This window comes from Folsomia candida, unplaced genomic scaffold (assembly GCF_002217175.1).
Source record: "Folsomia candida strain VU population unplaced genomic scaffold, ASM221717v1 Fcan01_Sc008, whole genome shotgun sequence".
Lineage (NCBI taxonomy): Eukaryota > Metazoa > Arthropoda > Collembola > Entomobryomorpha > Isotomidae > Folsomia > Folsomia candida.
The window spans coordinates 4,438,379-4,454,203 of NW_019091200.1; the positions used below are offsets into that span (position 1 = coordinate 4,438,379).

At 33.7% G+C, this 15,825-nt stretch overlaps 1 protein-coding gene across 1 annotated transcript in view; it reads right to left on the reverse strand.

Moving 5' to 3' along the window:
- The window catches only part of LOC110853552 (protein artichoke), a 208,977-nt gene that overhangs the window by 150,577 nt on the left and 42,575 nt on the right, over positions 1-15,825 (reverse strand). The window contains exon 2 of the mRNA XM_035854233.1: positions 11,978-12,048. The gene's annotated coding sequence lies outside the window, so the exon portion shown is untranslated. The remainder of the gene's footprint in view (positions 1-11,977; positions 12,049-15,825) is intronic.

Genomic DNA, 15,825 nt, shown 5'->3' on the forward strand with positions numbered 1-15,825 from the left:
CCATCGGTTCCGGTTCGGTTCTATGAGAACCGAGAACCGTTGAGACCACTACTGCTGCGTCTTGTCTTTCTTTCTTTCTTTAGCTGCACTGTAAATAATGGGGTAACAAATTAGGCGATGAAATAAATTTGATAAGCCCAACGATAAATTAGAAATTATTTAATGAATTATTGTTTTCCGAATTTGTGGTAAATTATAAGTTATTACCAAATCATTGGTAAATTTTTACCAATTTGCCCTTTACACTTGTTACCAAATCGAGCACTTTGAACTCAAATATTATCTTGTTACCGAATTGGTGGTACTTCAATCGGTTACTACCATCACCAAGTAATCTCATGTTGGTAATTTGTTCACCTAATTTTTTAGAGTGTTGGTACGCAACGCATGACTCCATGACTCCTAATTATTGTCTGGCTGAACGTGTAATGTTTGTGTTTTGCTACAAATTCTACATACCGAGAGATCTTGTGGCATAGTCTAAATTAAATTAGGTTCGTGTTAAGACTTCGATTACCCCAATTTGGTTACTTTTACAGGCAAGGTAACCATTTTAATGAACAAATTGACCACTTTGGGATGCCGGCAGAGTATAAAATTAGTATTTATTGGACTATTGGAAAAAATACAAATGTTTGAAATAATCAGAGATTGGGTTGTTGGAAATGTGTTCAGATTATTTTTACATTACCCTCTCGCACATACAGATTTTTGCTGTTTTGTTCTATAATGTGAAAGCAATAAAGTTTTCAAGTAATTAAAATTAAATGAGCCACATACACTCAAAAATAGCAAAAACCACTAACCACGACATCTTCCAATCCGATTTTACAAAGATTTTGAAAATTTTTATATTCATTATTCAAGATTATGCTAAATTTGACTCGTTTCTGCACTTGGTAATCCAACCTGTAATAGATACATGGATATATAACTTAAAATTATGACGTATGACTTATAAAGTCGCCATACATACATCGACGTATATCTATAATTATAAGTTAAATTATACGACACAATTTTAAGTTTTAAGTTTTGCGTCCCATTTTAGCTACCCCGTGTATCTAATATACATACAAATTTATTAGCAATAATACAAAATTTGTCAAATCGGCATTATAATCTGGCTACAAGCGAAAGTCTTTTAGTCTCCATTTTTCCAATTTAATAAAACTGAAAGTAAAATAGATCAAAATTAGGTAAACATTTATAATATTTTTTACGCCATAAGGTTGTTACACAGTGCGATTAGTTCCACGGATGCGTGACAATTGTGAAAGCTTAACTATTAAAATGATGTTTCCAAAATAAAAATTACCACAATTTTGCACATAATTTCTTTGAGTAAGCGAAACCTCTACATGGACCTGCTTTTCATCTCTATTCATCCATCTAGTTTCAGTCACATTATTTCCATGATATATTTTAATAACGGGTAATGGCATGAAAACGTAACAAGTTGTAAATTGTTACTAGTGCTTTAGGCACTTTTCTGGTTTCGAGGTTGACCACTTTAATTTATGCCCACAACTGACAAAAATTAACTAATCAGCATAAATACGTCCGTGTACGCACACACGGAAAAATTAGGAATGCTAATTTGATACCCTTGCATCTTTAAATTAAGACGAAATTACGGAAATGTAGTGCATATTAAATTAGCATAATTTTCTGTGTAATGAAATGTGCACGCAAAACTGCATCATCCATCTCATACTTAAGTAATTCTTTTTTACTTGTGTTTTTTGTGTGATGCAGGGATTTGCATAATATCAAGTCCATTACACATTAACACACGAAAAAGAAGTGGAAGTGAATAAATGGATCTGATTTATACGGCGAGAAACGTCTAATGGGTTGTAATTAATTGCACTCCATTCGCCTCCTCATCTCGCATCTGGAGAAAAACAGAGTTCACAAGAAAACCAGAGAGGAGTGGACATTAACTTTTAAAATGAGATTGCAACTACACGCTTATAAATCTCTTAAGGGTTTTGGTAGCAAACGGGATGCTGTTACTGAGCTGATAATAAGTATTTTAGGGTTGCAATATTACTGTAGACCAACAATTTAGTGGGCATTGCTACAAAGTTATCATACAAATATGTCGTGCTAACAAATAGTTAACTTCTGTAAACACTTGGAAGCAAAATTTTGAATTTTTGTTTTTTTACATTTTGATGCCGATTAGAAAAATCCTGTACAGATTTATTTATTGAGTGCTACAGAGATCCACATGTCCGGAGTCAAACTTCTCGATAAACCAAGACGCTCATAAAAATTTAGTCCTTTTGATAAGCCACACATATGCACAAGTTTATCCCCATCAGCCCACAGTTTCTTGATAATGTTAGAAAATTATGTCCCTGATTTCCAAGAGTGTTCCTGCCCTTGGAAAATGACGGTAATAAATAAATGAATGGCTTCCTTTACAATGTGCAAGTCTTACGAGTTCAAGATGCAGTTGCTCATTTATATTCAGCTCATACATTTTTAAGAACAATTCCAATTTTGTCATGCTTTTTTCTGTCCTTTGTTTGTCACTTTCAGTGTCAAATTGCATTTGCATTTTGAAAGGGATTTTTACTTCAACAAGTCGCGTTTGGTGGTGTCTGGAATGGAATGGCATTAAGCTTATCGGAGGAATTTATCTTATTTATGGTCAATAATGCTGTTAGGCTGGTGGAATAAGGTGCAGTGCAGTGCAGTTCGTGATGGATTTAGGTTTTTTTTAAAAAGGGGGAATCTGGAAACATTTTGGATACGAGATGAGAGATTCAAGTTGAAAGTGAAGAGTTCTTTAAGTGCAATAATCTTCAAGTGGAAATAGTCAAATAACTGGATAGCAATATTGCATAATGTTACCAGTCGGAGAGAATATTATCGTGAAATTTCTACACCTTTGGTAACAAATTATTAGCCACTTGGTAATATTCATCTTCAACTTTTTGACTAGTACAAAATTTTTCAGAGTTATATAATTTCGTGAAAAAATGAGCCACCAGAGTCATTTATTTCTGTCAATGATGAGATGATTCTTTCCTCTCAGAACAATTCCAGATATTTAAATGGCTCTTGTTTCTTTACTGTATTTAAAAAAACTTTAGTCTCCGTTTTCCATTCCTTCCTCGTGTTAAAAGACTTAACGTTTGTCCACGAAAGACGTTAAGATTGAGAGATTACTCGACCCGAAACCAATTTAAGTGCATGTTCATTTCGCATGGAATGTTATTTAGCGACTGATTTGCATCTCCCTCTGAGAAAGAAAGTTACGAGTGAAAAAATCATGGTATAGATATTTTACCAATTTTGGTAACAAAGAGAAAAATACACTAGACAAAATAAGTTCGATTATCAGACAGGAAATTGGCAATTTGCTTATGTATTTGTAAATTATATTGATGTTTTGTAAAATTATTCTACCAACGGGGTAAAAAAATCATTACATATTCTAGGGATTTTTATTCTATTTTTCGGATTAGATAACATTTTTGTAATGCAAATTTCTTGACCCGAGAAAGAAAACTTGATACTATACATGAAATCTAATCTACGGATTTTGTTTTTATAATAGTAAATACCTATGTTATTATTAACGGCGTAAATACATCTCATGCTTTGAATCCTACTCGACATATTTCCGTTATATGTAATTTGCAAAGGTCTGTGCTCATTTTTCGGAGAATTTTTTGAAATATTACGGTGTTTTATAGATATAAACGATGTTACAAATAACTGTGTGAACTGTTATTTGGAAAAAAGGTCACAGAATTCCAATTTTACCTATTTCGATTTACGTATTATATTTTGCTACCTCATCCGGATCCCCACTTTTCGGTGGTGGGAGAAGAGAGGCGACTAAAACAATGAGAAGCGTAGGTACTTTACTTGGGAAAATCATTTAGAAGCAGATGTGACACTATCGCGACTTCCAATCACGACGACGACGACGTTGCAATAACACGTCCAAGTTTTAGCTTAAGATGTCTTCTTCCGGGCAAAAGCCTCTCCTTATTGGAAGGAAGACGTGCAGATAGGATGCCACGGATTTAGGGGTATCCGGTAACAAAGTAAGTAAAGGTGTTGAAACGACGTAGTTAGAAATGTGCTACCGATTTGGTAACAAATTTGACCTTCTAGGCAAGCAAATATTACCATTTCGTATTAAATTAAGATGACACGGGTTGAATTTTCGTATTAATATGTTCTTCAACGAAGGAATTTTCACTCGAATAAAACAACATGTAAAATTCCATTTTATTTGATATAAACGTTGCACATTTTTCTAACATGACAATGAATTCACTATGTTTTGGTTATGATATAACCTTTAGTAGCATCTGGATAATGGATAACCAGATTTATGAACGGCCCCTATTTTAGAGGAAATACGAAATGATGCACCTTCTGGGACAAAATTCTGTCAAGGAAAAGAAAGATCAGACATGAAGAAGGAAACATCCACGTGTCCTTTGTATCCGAAGTTCGTCGTGTTGACGGAAAAATCAGAAAAACAATAACATCGTAATGCAGTCGTTACGAGGTGATATTGCGTATTATGTAGCTGATCCTATTAATGGAAAAATTAAGATAATCGATCCACCGGGTAAACCAAAACCAAAATAAATCAGCGTTTCCAAAATTGGGGCTGTAGCTAAGAAATTACGGACTTTACGTGCCCACAAGATTTATAAATGTCCTAATTTTCATATGTCATAATAGGTATAAGATTGTGCCAATCTTGCTGTTTTGTGTAAACTTATTTTGTTCATTTACTCCGAAATATGAAGACGCCCCCAATCCGCGTAAACTTACAAGATTTTTTATGCGCCGAATTTCCCTTTACATCTTTATTTACATCTTTATGTACATTTTTATTACTTTGAACCATATTTATCATAATTGTGAATGGACTTCTTTATTATCAATCAAGGTTCTTATCTGAATTCAATGAGATAGACATATCATCTAAATTATATGTCGCAGTTAATACAACAAATATTTTTATAGGCATATTGACGTGAAAATATCACAAGGTATAAATTGTTTAATTCTTCGGATATATATTTTATGATATGTACTCAGGATCCGTGAAGTTTCGACTTCATTCATAACCGGAGTTTGCCTCGTAATTTTTCCCGATTTAAGTTTAGTATGTGAATTTTTGTCAGATAAATTTTGAACAGTTTGCTGGGGTATGTGACCATTATACAAGGCATCCTTATTTTGCTAAACGTGTTAAACACGTGGTTACATCATCCTTACGCAACAACGTAATCGAAAAACATGTCAGAATTGGACAACAAAGAAATATCTGGGGAAAAACTTGCAAATAAATAATTAAAATCGGACATAATAATTACGCAGAAAATGCCAAATTTCCTAAAATTCAACACGGCCGGGATAAATAAATTATTAGAAATGAAGTAACATAACGCAAACATCGGAAACATTATGTATTTGGTTTTGGTCCTTTGGTTGTTGTGGTTTTTGGCCTGACAGAAGAAATGATTAATCGTTGAAGCGTTTGTGCGACATCATTGCGTCGCATCTCATGAAGTTGCACTTTAACAAAGTCTCTTGGATATGTATGGATTATTGCACATTAAAAAATTTGGGAATATTTTAAGTCTGAGGGTACAAAACTGTATGTCAAGTGGACAAATTTTGGTAATAAGTTTGTAACAAAAAGTGTAGTCAATTTGATACGAAAATGTAACCTAGTGAAAGCACTGCAAAAGCAACAAGTCCCAAAATATGGCTAATTGCGGAAGTAAAAAATTCTACTTAATCGAAATTCAACAAGTCTTGTCGTTTGAAATATAACTAATTAATGTCGCTGCTGGTAAAAATTTTCATTTGTGCATTTCGCTATTAAAAAATGTCAACAGACTGGAAGCCTTGTAGGTAAAAATGTGTTGCAGAGTTTCTAAGAGTGGATTAGGAATCATGGGATTTGCTCCGTGTCGTCTCAGCATGGCGTTGGTTGTTTTAATGTAAATGTAAATAAGCTCTGAACTAGCAAAGTAAGCAAACACGAAAGAAGCAGTGAGATAATCTTCACAAGGACGGAAATCCAACAAATTATAAAATCCGTAATAAATTTTGCAATCACCTAGCTGAACACGCTTCACGGAAACCTTTTGCAATGATTAGATATTTGTAAATTTCACTATCTGGCGAATTTTCGACTCGGTTAAAGACGCCATTTTTGCAATAATTAATACAATTAGTACAATTGTATTTATGAGAAAACATGGCATGCAAAAATTTACAAATAAACATAAATTTCTGGTGAGTCGATAATTTGATGCGTGGACTTTTATTTAAATAAAGTAGATAATCCACTATCAACTGATCTTTCCAGATTTATTTTCCTGTTAGCTTGTATTCTAATAAATTGAAAAACTGTGCTTAACTTAAGGAATGTTTTGTCACATAATTTTTAACAATTCTACGATGTAGTATTAAATGTTTAAGTTCTTTATAACATGTAAATAAGTTATAATTTAAATGTGGCATTTGATCATTTTAAGCCTTTATTTAATGTTCCAATTTTTCTGGATTTTTCGTAAGTTCAATGCCATAACGAAAATATTAGAATTTCGAAATTTTAAAAAGTAAATACAGATGCAATACAATTTTGCGTATAATTCTTCTTTACAGATCAAGCTTTTACTAAATTATTTCCCAAATTTGGTTTAGAGCCATAACTATTTGCAAAAACACTTTATACTATTTAAGGTAAGTTCAGGGACCAATTTATACGTGTTTTTTTTCGGTATGAAAAATTTTTATTTCTGAAATCTTAATTCCCATTTAAAGTTTGCTATCTTTGGCGTGGCATTTCGTTTGCGCAAGATGAGACGGATGATGGGGGCAAGAAAGTGCAATAAATTAGTCAAAACACACCCGGCAAAATAAATATCTAGTAAATTCTTCAGGTTCAGCTTCACCGAGTCCTCCGGGTTCAAATTCATTCGGGGAAAAATAAATATAACTTGCTCTGTGGTTCTGGATTCCCGGATATTTTGCTACTTGATTTTTTAAAGGCAGCGTATATTTTGCTAGCCTCGTTGTTTAAGCCTCGCTAAACTCACGCAATAATAAATTCCCAAGTCGAAGGAGAAACAATTCTACAAGATTTTTCTGCGGGGAAGACTTTTGAACGTGGAACTCACGTCAAAATTTGGTAAAAGGGGCATAATTAAGTGGATTTGAGGGACAACTGTTCATACTTAATTAGTGATTTTGTCCGTATCAGTAAAAAATTGTGTTTAATAATGAGAATATTGTGTATAATTAATTTCAAAGATTTTAAATTTTTAGCTGATTATTAACGCCGTTAAAAAGTATTTTACTTTGGAATTATACCTATTAGGAAACCAGATTGAGTTCACCCTGGCTCTATTTTATGCCAAAAGCTGGAACAATTCAATTATAAGGGACAACTGTTTTTAAGTAATTATTTATTTTGTACGATCATTAAAAAATTGTGTAAAAACGAGTGAATTATGTATAATCGAGTGAATTATGTATAATAGATTTAAAATACTTCAAAGTTTTTGGTTATTGACGCCGTTAAAAGTATTTTGTCTATTTAATGAAATCATTTATATATAAGATAGGGGTGAATTCTCGGTCAATGCATATTTCGTTGCCAAAACGTATAACTGTGAAAAATTGAATTGTTCAATTTTTTTGAATTCTTCTTTTGAGAATCGAGGCATTAGGTTCCAAGGTTCATTGAAAGTGGGGGTGTGGTCAAAGGTCAATAATTGTTTTATCACGTTGACCCATCAAGTGTAGTGTCATTATAAAGCTCTCATCAATATAATCCAGAATAATACTGGAATAATATGAACATACCAAAGTTGAGGGGGTGTGTCAAAAATTTGATACTGTGCACGCTATATAAACACAGATTTGCAAATTAACAAATCAAAAAACTAAACAAAAAAAGTGCGTGCAATCTAATTTTAAATCTCAAAATTTGTCCAACATGTGTAAAACAGACATTTTGCAAATGACGACCATTTACTGAACCAAGCCAACCTTTTGCCAATCACGGATCACTTAATCCGAATAATACTCTTCCTCTGAAGTTTAAATCATGGGTACAAATTCCTGGAGAGTAGAATTCAGTGGAACCACCATTGGCATCGCTGGAAGGAAGAAATAGGTTGCCTCATTTGCTTAAATTAGTGATTTAACCATCCTCCGACACGCACAATTAATTTGGAGGCAGAAACAATTTGTAATATTTTTTGGAACAAAAAGTTCTACTGTCAAAATTTTAAAAAATTACGGATTGATATCAAATGAAAAGTCTAATAAGAAATAACGCCGTCGGTTTTCGAGATGAATCGTAAACTTACAAGTTGTTCGACACGGGAAGGAAGGTGTAAAAAATGGACGGATTTTGAGATAAAAAGAAGATAAATAATGTTACACGTCGACAATTCTGGGAGTGAGAAGGGTAGGATTTTAATGCTTTAAAGTCTTCGTTAATATGCACACGGTTTTCAGGAGGGGAATATTTACATGGTTGAATTTGAGCTTCTGGGGGAAAAAAGTCGACATATTTTAGTCTTGGACGGAGACACGCATTCATCAGCGGACCGAATAACCTCGCAATAAATCGAATCCGCATCTCTCAAATTTATCTCCGTCGTAGGAACAACAAGAAAAAAAATGGTACAACATTTCCCACAAAAAGCAGACCTGAGTTGGAAATGGAAAGGTGAGTCGTTTGACCTTTGACTAGGATTCAGTCAGTTCCTCCAAGGAATATGTAAATTTGGGTTTAAGTGTTGAAAAAATTGGTGGCATAATTTAAAAAAATATGTTGTGCACAAGAATTTAAGTTGAGTAAATTATCAAGAGGAAGGAAACATACTTTTTTTATAAATTGATGACATTCATCGAATTTGAGTTTAGTTCACGACGTTAAGGAAAGTTAATAATGTTTTCGAAAATTATCTATACCAGATGTAATCGCTATTGGGATCCTCATTTTATAGGAATTGGTCGAGGTTTTAGCTAACTCGAAATTTTATATGAGCAATTCAAAAATTTTGGGGAGTAATTAATTAATTTATTTACACGGTAGTTAAATATTTTAAACTGCATGTACAAATTAGCGCAACTGATTTATACATTTAGAATCTCATAACTTTTTATTTTCCCAAATTTCTAATATTCTGGCAACTGGTAGATAAATCTTACACAAATTCTGTAGGTTATTAAATCTTAATAATTCAGTGATTTCAGTGTTTTCAAATTGTATTTGAATAATGTAAATAATGAAAATGATTTTGGACACAGTAGTACTGAAAAATGAGGAATTTTGATTACAGAGGGTGTTTACAGATTTTGTGGAAAGATGATTTCATGGGTAAACTGCGAACCTATTTACCGCTTTGGCGCCAAATTTCGAACATGCAATCCCCAAGGTCACGGTCACATATGTACCAAATTTCAAATTTCTATCTTCAAAAATGAGCTCAAAAAGTGACCTCAAAGTAGAGGAATTGGTGAAAGGGATTTCCAAACAGCAGACATTTTTTTATCTCTGCCATTGAAAAGGCTTAGTTCTAGGCATCCAAGCCTCACAAAATTCATCGGACTGGTGTCAGGTTACTTAAGATGTACCCCTGAAAAAGATGTCGAGGTCATTCCGGGGTTTTCCTTTAAATCTTGACCGTCCGGTTGGATAATTTCGGCCGTATATGAAAATGTCGCGTCGTGATGGATGCAAACTTTGTCAGGCTCTTCAAAATGCTTCTTTGCAATTTTGACCTCGAACAACTTATGTAAAACATTGTCCATAAAGTACTTCGAGTTTATTTTTGAATTAGACCCAACAGGTACCAACGTTAGCACTCCACGGTCCATCGTTGCATCTACCACCAGGAATCAGTCAGACAACTTTTCCTTCTTTTCAGACCCGTGCTTTGAAATCTGCTTTCGGTCGGTTTTGCAGCAAATTATTTTTGTCCCGTTGAAGTTTTGAAGGCAGCAGTGTCCCGTCCAATGTGACGACAAATTCGGAATTTTTATTCCCAACATGACCTTCAAACAGCCTCCGGCTGTTAGTTTTTTTGTTTACCATATGGGTAAATTTAAGTGCGCGGACTATCGCCTTCCTCTGCAAGGCTTTTTTAAAATTGTGCTATAAAATACGATTAACGTGTCCAGGAGACACCTGGGATTGCATTGTGACCTGTCTTTTGGTTGCAGGATTCTGATTGCCATCGTGGGGATCAATGTTCTTGAGGGTGGCAGAATTCATCGTTTTGAGGGGTATGCATTTCGTGGTATACGTTGGTCGGATGAAACTAATTACCGTCGTTTTATTACAAAATTAATACAGTTATATGTGGGGGACACGATAAGATGGGTTCCAGATTTTTGGATTATCGTTTGGGCACTTTTCGCCGCCAAATTAGCTTCGGAAACCGCTTTTACGGTTCGTCCACTTTGGGCTAACTTTTAGGCGCCATCTTTGAAGATATGAATTCGAAACTTTGGGCAGATGTGGTTGTGACCTTCGAGATCGTGTGTGCCAAATTTGGCGCAAATTGGATCATGCGTTCACAAGTAATCCATGTAATTGTCTTTCCACAAAATCTGTAAACATCCTGTAAATACGATTTTTCTGAATTAGTCTGATTAAGCTTAATTTTTGATATGAAAGTTTCACAAAAGAGGAAAGTTGATTATAGTAAATGGTCGATAAATTTGGCCTACAAAATTCTGATAATTTTAATAAAATAACGAGGAAATTCGAAGTTTTATGAACGTCAACAAAAATAATTTTGGAGACTATGAATATTTTTTCGCCGAACACTTTGAGGTGATTAAAAAATTCGTCTTGGTATTGAAAATCATATAACATCCAGGATTCGCGGATTCACGAGGCAAATAATCGTACTGCAAATTTAAATTTGCAAATGATTAATTACTCCAACATCGCGCGGTATCAGAAATTAATTTCTCCTCTTCAAGTATCAAATCTATCTAATAAAATTCATAGAAAGTATTGTATTCTTTCGATTATAAATTTTTACGGTGTTATGGTCGCACACTCGATCCCATTTTTGTCACCATATTATTTACAGTTCACCCACCTACATAAAAAATGTGACACTCTCCAAGCACAACCCGTTCCAGTAAAATTCACGAAAGGACATGTTCACTATAAAATGATGCCAATTTGCATCTGATGCGAAAGCTACGTGACACTTTAGTCATCTCTCGAACGTGTAACGAGTTTGTCATTTTGTTGCAGGGACAATTTTGCTCCGAAAATATTCGCCCTTTTATTTTAGCGAGGAATGAAGAAGTAGTTTGGATTGGATACGTGAAGTAAAGGGCAAACCGCAAAAACCGCATGTGTACTTTGGCTTTTTGTGCTAAAATGTTGTTTTGCATTTACATACTCTGCCTGCCTAAAATGCCGCCAGGTTTGGGATCGTGAATTTGAGTCTGATCGAGAAAATCCGTCATAAGACGTCATTTACATAATATCCGAAATCAAAATAAAGTTGGAGGTTTATCTGGAGTGAGGTGAAAAGTAAGTAGGGTTAAAAAACCCATGCGTCAAAATCCAAAATTTGATTATGCACACTCTGAAATGCAATTTTATGTAGGATTTTATGTTGGTACTTGTAAATAGTACCAAACTGGTGACAAAAATATCCATAATTCAGTACTAAAATTTTGCTAAATTTGTAAACCGTTATATTCTTACCAAAAAATATTACCATCCCGGTAATAAATTCAGTCTGTAACAAAAATTTATTGTAAACTTTCTCTGACTTCATCTGTCGCATTGTAACTCCTTTTATGGCCACCACGCAAGAAGAACTACCACGTTTCATTTTTTATAAACTGAATCCGTCATTCCATTCCAATCTACAAATTGCATCTTGATGTTTATTTATAGAAACAATGATGCTCATACTAGACGTACCTTTGTGTCCGCCTCGTCAATTCGTCATGGTCATCCGTCTCGTCAGTACTGACAACGGGTCGGCAAGAAGTCTGCAAGTAAAATAAATCAATTCATCAAAACCTTGTGACAATATGTCGCATTGTTTTCGCTTTATAAAGATGTTATTCATCAAGTCAATTAAGACGGTGATTTGAAATTATTCGCGTCACGTGACAGTTTTTTGTCAGGATGGAATTAAGGAGTTGTAAATATCGGAATGAACTTGACCCCTGGTGGATTGGGGTTCAGATGCATTTAGATAATATTTACACGTCGGAGAAGGATATAAAATACCAGATTTTTGCATTTTATTTGATAACATTAAACATACAGACGTATTTATTTGCGTAAAAATATTTCTGGAAGTATCGTGGCCAACCTGTTCGTGCACTAGATTTGCAGAAATTTCTGTATTTGTAAAATAGGCACTGAGGTCTGTGATTTTATTGGCCTTTTTGCACTTCTTCGCATAATAGAACAGTACTAAAATTCCCGATTGGTTACGCTAAGTGAGAATTACATTCACCCATGACACCAAATCGAAAGATTAAAAACTGCTCAATTAGTTACACTTAAACCCCCACAAAAAAATCAAATTTTGTCTAAATTTTGATAAATATTGTCCTTTCTTTCGTTCCAGGATTTCAAATATCCTGAGCTTAATTATCCCAATATTTTACACTTTTCAGAAAACCTCTTAGAAAGGCATGTTTTTCTAGAAATTTTAATTTCGAACCGAAATAAGGATCGGAGTTGAACATGATACTGAAAAAAACTATATCCTACAAGTAGAAAGGTATGAAATCTCAGCTTTTTTTGCATTTAACATTGTCTTAAACGTTGAAGCTAACCTTTAAACATTGCTTTGTCTTGCAGAAAATTCTATAGTTTCAACAACGGCGTTAGAAGTTGTAAATATGCATCAAATATTGAGTCTGAAAGCTTTTTTGTTTTTTTGCACACTTGGATAATAGTAAAATTCTCAAATTTTTGAGCAGCTCAATGCAACAATTCATCAATATTTTCACTTTCCTGAATACTTACTGAGAGTGGACTTGTTTTTCAAGAAATCAAAACTAAGAACACAAATTTAGGTTGATAAACTGTGAAAAGTGTACTTTCAAGAATCAAGTTGTAGCGAAAACGTTCTCATCATTTCAAAATATTGCCAAGCACAATTCTACAAATATCTCACCAACTCGTTGCAGTTATTAGTAAAGAATTATCAATTGAATAGAATAGTATTTACTTTTAAATTTTATTCCAAATTTTATGTAGGTTTACTCAATTATAAAAAAGTGCAACGTAAATTAAATTTGGATAAGTATAACGCCAGAGAAAAAATTGGATTGCATATGAAATTGTAAAAGCATTTCTCAGATCCTTCCTGTCCTGCCAGTATGTTACAAATTTCCAAAATTGTCTTGAAAAACTTTTTACAAAATTTTGGATGAATCGGTTTGATTTTACACAAAATTTGGAAAAATTCATCAGATTATGTAACATTTGCGAAGTAACTACAACATTGCACTTGATATGCCTCACAGAACTAGAAACTTTGCGAGGGTGCAAAAAAACGGTAATATTACGACACCGTCAAGTCAATGCCAATGTCAAAATTTTTCTCGTTTTTTTCCACGACGACGACACTCCACTCCACTTGAGACGAGTCATTTCGATTTCGGTTTTTGCCAGCCTCCTGCAATTTCCGAAACCATTCACAAGACAGAAATAACCCGAACTTGGCTTGGAGGTCGGCTAGCTTGGAAAAAATGGCTGGAGAAATGACGGCGCGGTGTTATTCGGTATGTAGACTTGGAAAATATTGCGTAAAAATTGGCGTAACTTGGGATAAAAAACTATAACGAATTGAAGAATAATTTTGATAAAGATGTAAAATTTGGGGAAAATTTTGAAGCTTATCTGCCAGGATAGGCTTCAAAAATTAAAATGGAAGAGTTTCTTGTCTAGAGAATTTATGCCAAGATTTCTGAAAATATTTATTCGGTTTGGAGATGCTGGAATCTAATTTATATAATTAATAGTTGTATGAAAATTTTAATCTCGAGTAACGACGTGGAAATGTCACATATTCTAAATTGTTTTATTCCCTGAGTAAATTTCAGTCAAGTTTACAACATATTTTGATTGATATTGCGAATTTTGAGATCTTGATATTCTGATTCAAGCAGGTTATCAGGTAATAAGAAGACTAGGCATCTAGTTTTATACAATAAATATTATATGAAACATTTTGCTCGCGACTAGTGACGTGCAAATGTCACATGTTGTAAATTGCTTTATTTCCTGGCCATGTTTAGTTCAAGTTTACGACATATTTTTAATTCGAAGTTCTAATCAGTGTCCGATTAGAATTTTGTGTAAAGTGATGGAGACGCTTGAAAATAAATAAATTCAATAATTATTTGGATTACACAAATTTACAACATCGGAGCGGATTACAGGATTATTTTTGAAAATAACACACTTTACAAAATAAATTTGACATGACCCGCAATTTTCTGGAAGCAAAGGATTTTGCGAAATATTTCATTTTGCAAAATTTTCGCAACATTCTCCATTTTGCAACGTTGTCTAATTCCTACCGTGTGAAGCAAAATAATTAACACTGGCTTCATTTATGTAGTTCCGCACTTTCTTGAAGGTATTTTTTTATAGATGTTGTGCTGGGCATGAAGTATGTGGAAAATTCATGTATGATTAATTTGTTAATTAATTTCGCGGTTTTGCTAAACCAAAATAAAGTTTGATGCACTTGTTTGGTCCACTTTTAGAGAACGGCGTTAATATTCATATCTCTTAAGATAAACAACTCCGTTACCAAGCAGATAGAAAATCATTACCAAAACTGGTAAAAACTATCATCCCACCAGTAACAAATTATTATCATAGTGGTAAAAAATATTACCAAACAGAGTCTTACACACTCATTCTCACCAAATTATTTAGGGTGCCGTACCCACACATGAGAAATTTTCTGCTCTACATTCACAGAAAATATCGATCCGCCTTCATCTCATTTGTTTGGATTAGTTTAGTCCACTTTGGACGACGGGATGGATCAGCTATCAGCCGAACGATCTAACCAGACAGTCACCGAGATGGCTTTGTCCCATTCATCCCCAACAATGCAACTTGTTCCGCATACTTCCTCTTCTCAGTCGGGATGCATACATAAATATTCACGAAAAATTAGAAAAATTCCGAATAAAAGTTACATTTCTCAACTTTTTTTCTCTGCTACTTCGGCAAACAGAACTATTGACAGGGTTGGATAAGTAAAATATAATATAAATTTTAAAAACAAATTGTTTTTAAAAAATTTGAATAAGTTGAATTCCGAATGTGTTAGTTTGATAATTTAAACAAATTGGTTGACTTGTTCGAATTTTCAATAATTGCAATTGAAGTACTGGATTTTGGATTGTATGTATGTTTGAATTCATTTACTTATCTTTTTCTGTGTTTATCGTATATTTTTCAATTTAGGAAAATTTCGAAAGTTTGGAAAATTTGGAAAATTTAGGACAATTTATACCTTATAATTTTAATCGTGTTTAAACACCTTCGATAAAAATCTACGAACTACTGGATCGAACTAAAAGGTGCGTTCGAATCTCCACTTTACACAGTATTTCAAAGGTGATAACAAAAAAAGCATCATATTTATGATTGATCAAACGAGTATTACGCGACAATCGAAAGAAATTAAAACCACCAGTCTATTTCGGACTTCATAACAAAAAAAACTATAAATCCATCATACCGATCTGCGCTCGATAATTATGTTAAATTCGAAATTATTT